The following is a 14524-nucleotide window of genomic DNA, read 5'->3' on the forward strand; positions in this document are numbered from 1 at the left end:
TCTTGTACTTGTCAATGGGTATTAAAGCTTAGTTCCATCTAATCAACTCAACCATCCAGCCCTCACGGATGTCGTTGAGCGCCTCTCTGCCTAGCCACCCCAGCCCCCGTCCTAGTTTTCATGCTCTCCCGCGGGAGTAGTGACCCAAGAAGGGGGAACCCACTTTTTCCCTCCCAGGTCTCTCTTGATCCTGGTTTATGCACTCTTTAGTTGGTTCTGTGATTTGACTTGACAGAATTAGTCCCCAGTGCCAGCTTCTGCCAGCTGATGCTGCAGCTAAGCCCAAACATCCCTCTCCCACTCTAATTTATGCTTGCATCCGCAGGAATAATCAGCCCAGCCTGGCTTTTCCCTGATCTAGTCCACATGCAGCGCACAGGTGTTGCAGTCCTGCCTTGTCTTGTCTGCTCCCATCCCAGCTCATGCTCTCCAGTGGGAGTAGTTGTCCGGCGAGGGGACCAGCCCCTAATCCCCCTGCCAGCTCTGCCTGTCCCTTCCTGGACCTCACGTGTGCTGGTTGGGTGCTGCAGCCACATCCAGTACAGGCAACCTCACCCTGACATTCCATAGTGTGTACTGGTTTTGTCGTGACCAAACCTGGCTCAACCCACACTCTGTTCTGGTGTTCGGATTTGCCAGTGGATGACATGAACTGATTCGGCCTGGTTTGCCCCTGACCCATGCCGAATGTGTGCCAGTGGGAAACTCTCCATGGCCTATTCTGGGCTGTTTCCTATCATGCTTCTTGCGCTTACCTGCAGGGACTGTGTCCTGCCAGAGGAGTTGCCCAGGATCCTCCATCAGAACCTCTCCCAATGCCAGATTTTGCACATACCAGGGGGTCCTTGAGCCAGCCCTACTCAGTTCACCTCCTGTCCTAGCAGGAACAGTGGTGTTTCCTGGCTGGCTTTCACCCCATTCTGGTTCTTGTTGTTGGATGTTTCAGCCCGGCCATGGCTCGTCCATACCCACATACAGCTCACACATGGCTCAGTAGGGGGCTGAGACCCAGCCTAGTCAGACCCACATCTACCCTGGTTCTCCATGACACCAGATGGTTGGGGTCTGTGCCGGCCTGGTGCATCCTATCCCAGCCCACACTAGTGCCTCGGGTGACTACAACTGTTTCCTAGATAGAACGCAGCCCCAATTCCAGCACATGCGCCCCTTGGTGGGAACCTCAACCCAGTTAGGGTGTCCCCTTACCTCCCCAGTTGGGTCTGTTCCTAGCCATAAATCACGCACCTGCCTGTGGTTGCTCTGAGGACCAGTAGGTGCTAGAGCCTAGCTCGGTATGATCTGTGCTCCATGCTGGTTTCTAGTTTTGCTTGTAGGCTAAGGTTTGCTCAGTCCTGCCCAGTACATTGCGTTCTATTTCCAATTTACACATTAGCCAACTGTTGGCGCTACTTTGCCCAGCTTGTCCGACTCCCAAGTCTGGGTCACATGTTCACCAGTGGGAGCTATGACTCGGCAGCAAACATATCTTAAAAACCCCAGAGTTTGCCGCCGGGCGGCCAGCAGGCAAAGCCTGGCACCACATGGTGCACTACTACCCTGGGGGAGGCCGAGGACTCGTTCACTGCCTTGTGGCAGTGTCTTTGGCGTGAGCCCCCAGCATTGGGTCTGACCCGGCAGGGGCACCCCCCACAGTTGCCACACTGTGAGGAGCGGCACTTGACCCCAAACCCAAGGCCCGAACCCCTTCCAAACTCACCCAGCCGCAAGATATTAGCAGCTGGGTGGAGCTAGGAATTTTAACCCAGTTCCCAAGTTCCCTCATGGCGCACTTACCCTGAGTAAAGAGCTCTCTTGGGTTCTGGGGGAGGCCGAGGACTCGTTCACTGCCTTGTGGCAGTGTCTTTGGCGTGAGCCCCCAGCATTGGGTCTGACCCGGCAGGGGCACCCCCCAACAGTTGCCACACTGTGAGGAGTGGCACTTGCCCCCAAACCCAAGGCCCGAACCCCCCAATTACTTTTTAAGGGCAGATTTACAAGATCCAGTGTTTCCTTCCAGATCCAGCTTAGTGCAGTGTGCAAGTGATATGCTACCCTGTGCAGACTCATTGCTAGCCTGTGTCTGCTGCAGTGTTGACCTGGAAGGGACTCATATGTCTAAGGATCAACTGTAGTTTTGTCTTTCTTAAGGAAGACATGTGGGACATGTCATTTCTTCCCCTCAGGGTTTTTGTATCAACGTGGAGAGAATGCTATCACAATAGCCTTTTCGTTTCTCAGAACTGAGAGCAATTGAGAGGATTTAGGGCCTCAGAGAACTGTGCAGGCTCAACGCATAAAATAAAACTTTGAGCACTTTTATGTGAGAGACATTTGGATGAGGTCATTCTCTTTTTCAAGATTTATTTATTTATTTATTTAATTTTTAAAGATTTATTCATTTTATTACAGCCAGATATACAAAGAGGAGGAGAGACAGAGAGGAAGATCTTCCGTCCAATGATTCACTCCCCAAGTGAGCCGCAACGGGCCGATGCGCGCCGATCCGAAGCCGGGAACCCGGAACCTCTTCCGGGTCTCCTACGTGGGTGCAGGGTCCCAAAGCCTTGGGCCGTCCTCAACTGCCTTCCCAGGCCACAAGCAGGGAGTTGGATGGGAAGTGGAGCTGCCGGGATTAGAACCGGCACCCATATGGGATCCCGGGGCTTTCAAGGAGAGGACTTTAGCCGCTAGGCCACGCCGCCGGGCCCAAGATTTATTTTTTTAATTTATTAATTTTTATTGGAAAGGCAGATGTACAGAGAGGAGGAAAGACAGAGAGGAAGATCTTCCATCTGACGGTTCACTCCCCAAGTGGCCACAACAGCTGGTACTGCGCCAATCCAAAGCCAGGAGCCAGGAACTTCTTTCCGGGTCTCCCATGTGGGTGCAGAGTCCCAAAGCTTTGTGCTGTCCTCGACTGCTTTCCCAGGCCACAAGCAGGGAGCTGGATGGGAAGTGGAGCTTCCAGGATTAGAACCAGTACCCATATGGGATCCTGGTACGTTCAAGGCGAGGACTTTAGCTGCTAGGCCATGGCACCAGGCTCCATAAGTATATTTTTCAAGCAATCATTCTTCTGAGCCTTTTTTTTTTCATTTCATGATGTATTATTTCTGTGGATTAGTATGTATGTATATATGTAGCCCATTTTGAAAAATTGCTGTAAAATTTTCCCCTTAATATCTCAGGATAATGAATAGTCATGTGTCTTATCTGCTATGTCTATATGGTGTTACAAGGAATAGTTCTGTGAATATGTCCTTGAATACATGGGGAAGAATATCAATAGTCAAATTTTTAAAACTGGAAATTCTGGGTCAAAGTAGGTATTGAGAAACTCTAGGGGGTAGCATTTGGTTGAGTAACACAGACACTGACTGGGATGCTCACAACCCTAATTAGAGTACCTGGATTTGGCTCCAGATTGGAGCTCCTTGCTAAATCAGACTCTGAAAGGGCAGCAGTGATAGTTCAAGATAATTTTATCTACGCTGCCCTATGAGAGTCTTAGATTGAGTTCCCAGTGCCTGACTTGAGCAGGTTCAACTCAAGCCTTTGCCACTGGGGAATGAGTCAGTCTTTGTCTCCCTGTGTCTCTTGATTCCTTCTTTCCTCTTTGTCTCTCTGCCTCTCAAGCAAATAAAAAATTTGAAAGGATGTTAAAAGAGAACATATTAAAAAAAAGAGAGCATATATTAAGAAAATCTTCCCAAATATGTTATCATTTTTTTTCTGGTTTGTTATTTAAGCTTGTTTGTGATACTTTTGGCCATACAGAAAACTGGCATGTTTGAGGAGCCCAATTTATTCATCTTTTAGATTTTCTTGGCCCTGTGTCTTATTTAGACATACACCAAGATTAATTTACATTTCTTTCTACTACTTTTTCCCCCTATGGTCAAGAAATAGTTAACAGTTTCATTGGGAATCCATCTTTGATTTAAGAGTAGAGATGCATACTGTATTGTATCTTCACATGTGGATATGATAGTCTCTATTACACAGGTACTATATGTCTATTTAAATGAAAAGCCATAAAACAAAATCAACAGCAGGAAGAAAAACAGAAAAGTTAAGCAACATGAAGTTAAATAACGTGTTACTGAATGACCAATATGTCACTGAAGAAATGAAAAAGCAAATCAAAAACTTTCTTGAAGAAAATGATGCTATTGTGTGACCTACATGTCACTGAAGGAAATTAATAAGGGAAAAAAAACTTTTTTGAAGAGATGAAAATTAAAACAAAATATCAAGACCCATGAGTTATAGCAAAAGCAGTATTGAGAGGGACATTTGTAACATCTGATGCTTATAAAACCAAAAATATCTCAAATAAGTGATCTAAATGCACCTCAAGGACTTATTAAGAAGGGAAAAATGAACTGGAACCAAGAAATGGCAAAAACAAGTGACATTGAAACAAAAACTACAAATTGCAACAAGAAGGAGCCATTTTTTAGAAGATGAGCAAAACAAACTTAGTCAGTCTAGCAAAGAAAACAGAGAAAAACCAAATAAAATTAGAAATGAAAAAGAAATCAGCATAAGAAACTGGTAAGGTGATCTCTTCTTGCTGAATGTATCCTTTGAGCGTCATTATGTGGTGTTCTTCTTCATCTCTTTTAACATTTTTCATGTCAAAGTCTATATTATCTTATATAAGAACGGCTTTTGCCACTTTTAAGATTTCATTTTTATGCTTAAAATTTGAGTCATGTGAGATTTACTCTGGCAAAAGGAACGAGGTCATTGAGCCAAGCCATGTTTCTTTCCCAGATGGCTTCCTAGCATCCCAACCACTGTTTACTACAAATTAATTTTCTCTGTAATGTTGCTATGTGGCTTTTATCCTTCAGTAACTTCCCATAGACATTTGTATCTATTTTTTGTGTGTGTGTGCGCTTTTATTTATTATTATTATTTTTTATTAAATTTATTCATTAATTACATTGTGTTGTATTTACATAGAATCTGGGATTCTCCCCCCCACCCTCCCCCCATGGTGGGTTCCTCCACCCCGCTGCATAACCACAGTTCAAGTTCAGTTGAAATTCCCTCCCTGCAAGTATTTGCCAAGCATAGAGTCCAACATCCCATAGTCCAGACAAGTCCAACTACTTATTGGGTAGACCCTCTCTGGTCTGAGGGCAGAGTCAGCAGAGTATCTTCCCGGTCAAATAAAAGCACTAATATACCATCTGCAACAATTAACATCGTTATGGAATTAATTGACATGGTATTGAGCAGTCAACATGTTAAAAATAAATGCGATTTCTTAACCACTTTCTGTGACCCCCCACTCACAGTTCAATTTTAGTTTATATACTACAAATGACATAATATCCATAACATAACATGATATGCTTAACATCATATCATATTAAATTAAGGCAAACATGTGGTATCTAACCTTTTGGGATTGGTTCATTTCCCTTAGCATTATGGTTTCCAGTTTGGCCCATTTGGCCACAAAGAACTGCATTTTGGTTTTTTTTAATAGCTGAGTAGTATTCCATGGAGTGGATGAATTTGTATCTATTTTTATAGCTTATATTTGTTGCATTGATTTATTTAGTTAGAAGCACCCCTTTTAGATTGTCATTCCTTAGGATACATTCTATACATTAATTTTCATTCCATCTGGACTTGGTTTAGGTGTCTGATCTCATGTGAGCAGCTAAATGCCAAATATACACACATCATAGACATAAAGAAGAAAGAAGTTAAAATGCAGGTGGTTAGTACTTATATCTCAGCATTTGTTTATATAATCAGTTCATGGGTGGCAAGAAGTAAGAAATATTTGTTTATAATTACAGTATTTTATTATGAATAAGATATTGTATTAGTTATTACTAAAACATGATAAATGAATATTGGTGATAACTGTCTATCATTTTACATGATTTGCCATCTCTATAACTCTTTGAAATTATTAACAAATATTTCAATATGAGTGAAACGGGAAGTCTTGTCTCATTACTATAATATTCTACCCTTCTACATTTATACTTCTGTCTTTAGTGTATCCATAATTTTTACTCCACAAATATGTAATTGCAAAATAAGTTTCAATTTTGCCACAAAACCCCAATGAGGGACAGTACCATGATACACCATAAATATGTGGAACTGAGCCCCAAATTCAACTTGCCTAGATTTAAGAGTATTGGATTCCTTCTATTAAAATATAAAATGAACCCCATCTCTGAAGAAAATGGACACCTTAAGCATTAGTAGAGTTAAGCATAAGAATATAAGTGGTGTCAGATTGCCTTCTCCTGCATGCATGCCTCAGAAATAAAACTTAATTTCCCAAGCAACAGAGTGGTTTAGGGTTGATTTCATCAGTGATTTTGTGGTAGACATACTTCATGAAAGTTTTCACCACAGAGACTGGGGAAACCAAATACTGACCTTTGAGGTTTTACTTGTATTTGATCTGTGTGTGACAGAAACAAAGAACTATAGTGAGTGTTGGAAAACTTTTTCTTTTCTGATGAAAGAAAAAAGGGATGGCGCCCTGGGCCTATTGGCTAATTCTCCAGCTCCCAGCACTGTTATTCCATATGGCAGCCAGTTTGTGTCCCAGCTGTTGCACTTCCCACTCAACTCTCTCCTTCCCATTTTTTCCCCTGCTGGGAAAGCATTAAAGGATGGCCCAAAGCCTTGGGACTCTGTACCTATGTGGGAAACCTAGAAGAAGCTCTTAGCTTCTGGCTTCAGATTAGCTCAGCTCTTACCACTGCAGCCACTTGGGGAGTGAATTGATAGATGAAGGATTTTTTGTTGTTGTTGTTGCTACTGTTTAAAAATATTATTTATTTTATTAGAAAGGCAGATCAGATTTACAGAAAAAAAGGAGAGGCAGACAGAAAGATCTTCTATCTACTGGTTCAGTCCCCAAATGGCTGCAATAGCTAGAGCTGAACTGGCTCAAAGCCAGAAGCCAGGAGCTTCTTCTGGGTTTTGCACACAGGTATGGGATCCCAAGGACTTAGTACATCCTCTGCTGCTTTCCCAGGACATAAACAAGGAGCTAGATGGAAAGCGGAGCAGCTGGGGCATGAGCCAGCGCCCCTATGGGATCCTGGCACTTGTGAGGGGGAGGATTTAGCCACTGAGTCAACACGTTGGGCCCAGGATAAAGGAGCTCTCTGTCTCTCTTCTTTGTAAATCTGCCTTTCCAATACAGTTAAATAAATCTTAAAAAAAAAAAAAAGCACCAACAGATATGATTGATACCATCTTTTTCCTTCCCCTCTCCTCTTGAAAGTAGACTTGATGTCTGGAGCCCTGGAAGCTCTTTTATGACCATGAAGTGCATTCACAAGGAGGATCAGACATTGGCCTGCAGTTTGGTTTTAGTCCTGCTGATGTACAGACTTCTGGATAAAGAAAAAAAAAATTTATTCTTTGGGTCACTGTTAAGTTCTTGTTCTAGGGCCCGGCAGCATGGCCTAGTGGCTAAAGTCCTTGCCTTGAATGTGCCAGGATCCCATATGGGCACCAGTTCTAATCCCGGCAGCTCCACTTCCCTTCCAGCTCCCTGCTTGTGGCCTGGGAAAGCAGTCGAGGATGGCCCCAAAGCCTTGGGACTCTGCACCCCTTGTGGGAGACCCAGAAGAGGTTCCTGATTCCTGGCTTTGGATCGGCGTGCACCGGCCGTTGCGGCTCACTTGGGGAGTGAATCATCGGATGGAAGATCTTCCCCTCTGTTTCTCCTCCTCTCTGTATATGACTTTGTAATAAAATAAATAAATCTTAAAAAAAAAAGATAACATTAAAAAAAAAAGTTCTTGTTCTACAAAGCATAGCCAAGAATCACAGAAAATACTGATAGCACAGTAACACACACAGCACTGATTATAAAGATGCAAATAAATGGGGTAGGTATTTGGCACGAATGTCAAAATTACTGCTTGGTACACTCACAGCATGTGTTGGGCACTTTGGTTTGAGTCTTGGAACACTCTTCAGTCCAACTTGTGCCAAAAAGCACCTTAGACGGTAACAGGATAATGGCCCAAGAATTGGATTCCTATATCCACGTTACAGACCTTGACTGAGTTACTGGCTGATGAGTTGTAGGCTCTAGGGGAATGAATGGGACATCATTGTCCTTTAAATAAACATGCAAACAAATAAACAAATGAATAAAAATCAATCATTTAGCTACAAACCAAGTCAAACATGGTCAGCGTTGAAGTAAAGTGAGTTGAACCGTCTCCACCCAGGTCAGCATCCCATGTGGGTGCTAATTTGAGTCCCAACAGCTTTTAATTATCTATCATTATTATTTTGGACAGTGTAGAAGGAACACACTAGGGGAAATGTGGGCTGCTGTGAGCACGTCCAGGAACAGCGTTGGGCACTATTCCCTTTCTTCTTTTTCTTTTTTAAAAGGACTTATCTATTTTTATTGGCAAGTCTGATACACAGAGAGGAGGAAACACAGAGAGGAAGATCATCCATTTATTCACTCCCCAAGTAGCTGCAATGGCCAGAGCTTAGCCAATTCAAAGCCAGGAGTCAGGAGCCTCTTCTGGGTCTCCCACACAGGTGCAGGGTTCCAAGGCTCTGGGTCATCCTCTACTGCTTTCCCAGGCCTCAGGCAGGGAGCTGGAAGGGAAGAAGGGCTGAAGAGATACGAACTGACACCCATACGGGATCCTGGGCGTGCAAAGTAAGTTCGAACAGCTTTATTTCTTTTTTCTTTTATTAAATTTATTCATTAATTACATTGTGTTGTAATTTCATAGGATCTGGGATTCTCCCCCCACTTCCCCACACCCTCCCCCCATGATCGGTTCCACTACCCTGTTGCGTAACCATAGTTCAAGTTCAGTTGAGATTCCCTCTTAGCAAGCACATGCCATGCATAGAGTCCAGCATCTTTTTAAATTTTATTATTATTATTTTTTAATGTATTTAATCCAGGAAAGAGGTGTGTGTGTATGTGTGTGTTAGCCTGATAACAGAGACACTAGTAGTTCTGTAGAGTCCAGCATCTTATAGTCCAGTCAAGTCCAACTACTTATTGGGGAGACCCTCTCTGGTCTGAGGGCAGAGCCAGCAGAGTATCATCCCGATCAAATAAAAGCACTAACATATTATCAGCAACAATTAACATCGTTATGGAATTAATTGACATAGTATTGAGCAGCCAACATGTTTAAAATAAATGCAATTTCTGCTGTTGATGTTATATTGGGACTCTTAATTCACTGTGATGATATTATACCAGCTCTGACTTCGGACCAGAAATGGTCTCCCCAAGAAACTGTTCAACCCATCTGGACAATAAGTAGCTGGACTCCATGCTTGGTATATGTTTGCAAGGAAAGAATCTTGATTGAATTTGAACTGTAATGCTGCATCAAGGTGGAGGAATCCACCAGGGGGGAGAGGAGGGGGCGGGGAGGGTGGATTCCCAGAGCCTATGAAACTGTCACATAATGCAAAATATTAATAAAAAAAAAAACTTCAAAAAAAATGCAATTTCTTAACCACATTCTGTGACCACCCCATTCACATTTCCATTTTAGTTTATATACTACATATGACATAATATCCATAACATAACATGTTATGCATAACATCATATCTTCTTAAATTAAGGCGAACATGTGGTATCTAACCCTTTGGGATTGGCTCATTTCCCTTAGCATTATGGTTCCCAGTTTGGCCCATTTGGCCACAAAGAACTGCATTTTGTTTTTTTTTAATAGCTGAGTAGTATTCCATGGAGTAGATGAACCATAGCTTTCTTATCCAATCCTCTGTTGATGGGCATTTTGGTTGCTTCCATGTTTTTGCAATTACTGATTGTGCGGCTATGAACATAGGAGTGAACAGCTTTATTTCTGACCTTGATCCTTCTTCATGACTGCGAAGGCAGTGGAAAATGTCCTAAGTGCTTGCACCCCTGAGCCACATTGGAGACCAGGGTGGCATTCTAGGCTCCTGGCTTCTGACCGTCCTAGCTCAGACTGTTGTAGTCATTTTGCGAGTGAGCCAGTGCATGAAAGATCTCTGTCTCTTCCTTTCTCTATAGCTCTGAATTTCAAATAAATAAACACATCTTTAATAAATATAATTCAAATAATAAACTGGTTTCTTGCCTACTTAATTTTATTAATGTGGAGTGAAAGTGTTTTTTTCAACAGCTATTCACAAGAATTTATATTCAATAAAGAAAGAAAGTCTTACTGAAAATTATTTGAGGGCTTAAAAATAAAGTCCCCACTTGCATGGTGTGGCTGATAAAATGTGAGAAGACTTCACAGAACTAAAAGCACTCTTGAGGAATGTTCTGTTTAGAATGAAGGGAAAAACCAAGCTCATGTACTAGTAGGAGGTTGAGCTGTGAACTGAATTTATGCCTGTCTGATTGGAGAGCCTGGTCTCTTTCCACTCAACCATGTCATTTACCCAAATTTCTCAAACCTGGGATTAAAGACAGAATGACTCACAGGGATTACCACACGATTTTTAAAGAGCTTAAAACTAAGTATGGGACTAATAGTTAAGACACTGCTTGCGAAGTCCACATCTCATAGTTCCTGGGATTCGAGTCTAGCTTTGCTCCTTATTCCAGTGTTCTGCTAACGAGTACCCTGGGAGGCAGCAGCGAATGGCTCAGATGCTTGGGTGTCAGCCATCCACATGGAGACTGGCTCCTGTTTTTGGGCTGACATAGCCTTTCCTGTTCATTTGAGGAGTAAACTAATGGGATGGTGTCTTTTCTTTCTTTCCATCAGTCTGTCTTCTAAACAAACGGACAAACCCTAGAGCACTTTTCCCTCTTCTGAAGGCAGGAACTATAGGAAGATGAGTGACTATGCAGATTGAGTACACTCAAGGTGAAAAATGCAGAGTTTTATTTTCAGGGAAAGGGAGACTCAAATCACAGCCTAGAGGAGCCTCTGGGAGGCTGAGGTCCTGCAGTAGCATTGAATTACTGATGGAAGGAGAAGCATCCTCTGTTGACCTTTCAACCCAGGCAAAACTACATTGTATTTTGCAATGCTTAGACAACCTGGACATAAAGCACACGAGTGACCTCCTAGATACTATGAAAGTTGTTGGTTCCAAAACAAAATCACTCTGTTAAAACCAAGCTAAATGAAATCAGATGATTACGAAGTGGGAGCTGTGCAGAAGCCAGGCCCTCACACATATGCCCATGATAGAAACTATTTCAAACAGTCTCTGAAAGCCACAATCTTACACAAAGACTCGTTCCGCGAGGCCAATTGCCCAACAACTGCCTGATCACCCTTGGATGGATGCCATTGGTGTTACTGATCCTGGTGATCAAGGATAATAATTTATGTAATCCTCCTTGTTTTGCCTTTAACAGCCCTTTGCCTCCTGTTGTGACCTTCTGAGAATCTCCATGGAACATTCAGATTTGGATTTGCAAAGCTTTAATTTTCTCCTGAGTAAACTCCCTGAGGAACCTCTCTCCATGAGATTTCTTTTGTAGGGTTTGCCAATACCTAGCAACTAAAGAAGATGTTAACCAGTAGATAACAAAATAACAGTTTGCATTAATCAAAGTGCTAAGTTTCTGTCAGATTTAAAAGATAGGGCAGGGTTTCTAATTTTTTTCAGCCATGGCCCACACTATTCAAATATTGTCTTAGAAACCTAATGGAGGGCCTGGTGCCATGGCCTAGCAGCTAAAGTCCTGGCCTTGAATGCGCCAGAATCCCATATGGGCGCCGGTTCTAATCCTGGCAGCTCCACTTCCCATCCAGCTCCCTGCTTGTGGCCTGGGAAAGCAGTCGAGGACGGCCTAATGCATTGGGACCCTGCCCCCTTGTGGGAGACCTGGAAGAAGTTCCTGGCTCCTGGCTTTGGATTGGCACAGCACCGGCTGTTGCGCTCACTTGGGGAGTTAATCATTGGATGGAAGATCTTCCTCTCTGTCTCTTCTCCTCTCTGTATATCTGACTTTGTAATAAAAATAAATAAATCTTTAAAAAAAAAAAAAAAAGAAACCTAATGGAATAGAAACTGCAGAAAAATGACAGTTCAGCAAAGAAGGATCAGATACTCCTAGCCAAGACTGTGGAAGAGTACTGAAGATTGAAATTGCATTTAACTGATGACAGTCGTGGTGCCATTGGCAGGAGGCTGAACGGAGAGGTGAGGCCTACAGCCAGAGTTCAGTGGTTGGGGAAGGCGAGGAGAGGTAATAATAGACATCACACTCGGAGGCTAAAATGCGTTCTGTTTGTTTCTGTTCTGTTTCAACACAGCGAAGACTTGAACATATTCTAGGCAAAGGCAAAGGAGTGCAGAGCCAAGCTGAGGGTGGATGGGTAGATTAAACAGGAGAGAGGAAAGAAAGACGGGCTGGGAAGATGGTGTTGTGGTTTGCAGGGGGTCCTTGTCAAAGTCCAAGAGTTTCCAGTGTGAAAAAATGGGGGGAGCAGAAAATGCTGAGGGAGAAAAGGGAGGGAAGGGATGAGGCTCTATTCCCAGGAAAAGCATAAAGGAAATGTTGATAGAAGATTTAAAAAAAAAGTTACCAATGTGATAATACTAATTAAGATGTGGCGCCTTTAAGAGGTGAGTAGGCCATAAAGGCACCTGCCCTGTGAGTGGTATCAAAGTCCAGATGATAAAGCATTCATGAAGCTTCCAGCGTTTTCCTGCCCTTCTGGCATCACCATGTGAGTGGAGAACAGTTTTCACTAGACACTGAACCTGCTGGCACCTGAATCTTGGATTGCTCAGCCTCCACACCTGCTTTACAGTCCCTACTACCCAATTTTCGTCGTCTTCTTCTTCTTTTCTGATAGCACAAACTAGACTATGGTATGCAGACGGGGATTGTACATAACTTGGGCGATGTTCTCCATTGGCCTGCTCTGTGGAGGAGCCTACTTAAAAAATACTGTAAAAAAATGAGAAGGGATCTGGCGTGGAAGCCTAGTGCTAAAGTCCTCACCTTGCATGCCCAGGATCCCATATGGGTACCAGTTCATTTCCTGGCCGCTCCACTTCCCATCCAGCACCCTGCTTGTGGCCTGGGAAAGCAGTTGCGGACAGCCCAAAGCCTTGAGACCCTGTACCTGCATGGGAGACCCAGAAGAGGCTCCAGGCTCCTGGCTTCTGATCGGCTGAGCTGCAGCCGTTGTGGCTATTTGGGGAGTAAACCAGCAGATGGAAGGTTTTTCTGTCTCTCCTTCACTCTGTAAACCCAACTTCCCAATCAAATAAATGAATCTTTAAAAAAAGAAGAAATGGTAAGCTGACAGCCACAGTGAATCTCCTAGTCCATTTTCCGAGCCCAGCTGAGGTTGCAGAGGGTAGTAATCCCCGCAGCAGGCACTCAGTGGTTTTGGCACAAAGAGGGTTTTCTAGCTGAAGGTTGATCCAAAGATTGAGGGTTTCCTAGCTGTTCTGAATGGAGCAACAACGTCGCAAAGCAGTTGCTGATACCCTGAGTGCTTGAGGGGCTGTCCAGATCTCACCTGGATGGGGAGGGAGGTGACAGCCCCTATGCCTACTTGGAAGAAAGCAAGGGTTGGGAGCGCCGATGAGACAGGCGAGGTTAAAAGGACAAGTAGAGTGGGCGTGCGTGAGCAAGCTAAGTGGCATGATAAAAGATTGGAACAGAAAATGAGATTTTAAAAATACCCAACTTCACATTTTTTTTCTACGAAGATTTTTGATGAAGAACAATTTGCACAAGCAAAAATCAAAAAAGCAGATCATTCCTAATCTTGCCACATCAACATAATTACTATAAATAGGTTGATGAAGTTTGCCCAGTTAGTTATATCTTTAGCAAAACCTGTGGACTTTCACATACACTCTCCAGTGAAAGGAATCAAATAGTATAAGTTACGTATGCATAACTTATTTTGAAAAAAGATGATACTTCTAAGATATTTTTTCATGTACATACCCCTCTATGTCTGTGTGGTATTATTTTATGGCAAATTAAAAATTTACCCATATTTTTGCATGTATCCTCAATAAATAAGGACTACACATAATACACATCCCTAAAACACAACCGACAAAGTAAAAAATAAATGTTTATTTCTTAGCAATACTTAGTCTTACCTCTGATACCTCTAATACTTAGTTTGTGGTCAACGTTTGATTCACCATCAACAAGGTCCATGTATTACAATGAATGGAATTATCTCTCAAATTTCTTTTTTCTTCAATACAAAATATGGAATGCTTCATGAATTCGCGTGTCATCCTTGCGCAGGGGTCATGCTAATCTCCTCTATATAGTTCCAGTCTGAGTATATGTGCTGCCGAAGCAAGCACTCTCAAATTTCTTTTAACCCCAAGCAGATCTTTCTCTGCTTTCATAATAATTCCATTTATTTGCTCAATTTTCTAGGGTCCACATTTAGACGGTAGCATTTCTCCTCCTGTTCCTCTTGCTTTATATTTCTAGTAAGACTAGAAGTTAAGTCTGGATGTATGATTGAATTCAGTTTCAATTCTGCTTTTAAGAATATTTTATAGATTTAATTTAGAT

The 14524-nt window shown here is 42.8% G+C and overlaps 1 non-coding gene across 1 annotated transcript; it reads right to left on the reverse strand.

Moving 5' to 3' along the window:
* Positions 1-14200: 14200 nt before the first annotated feature.
* On the reverse strand, positions 14201-14307 carry LOC118760254 (U6 spliceosomal RNA). The gene has a single exon (XR_004996674.2). It is a non-coding gene; the product is annotated as a U6 spliceosomal RNA (small nuclear RNA).
* Between the last annotated feature and the right edge of the window lie 217 nt (positions 14308-14524).

This window comes from Ochotona princeps, chromosome 25 (assembly GCF_030435755.1).
Source record: "Ochotona princeps isolate mOchPri1 chromosome 25, mOchPri1.hap1, whole genome shotgun sequence".
In the NCBI taxonomy this organism is placed as follows: Eukaryota; Metazoa; Chordata; class Mammalia; order Lagomorpha; family Ochotonidae; genus Ochotona; species Ochotona princeps.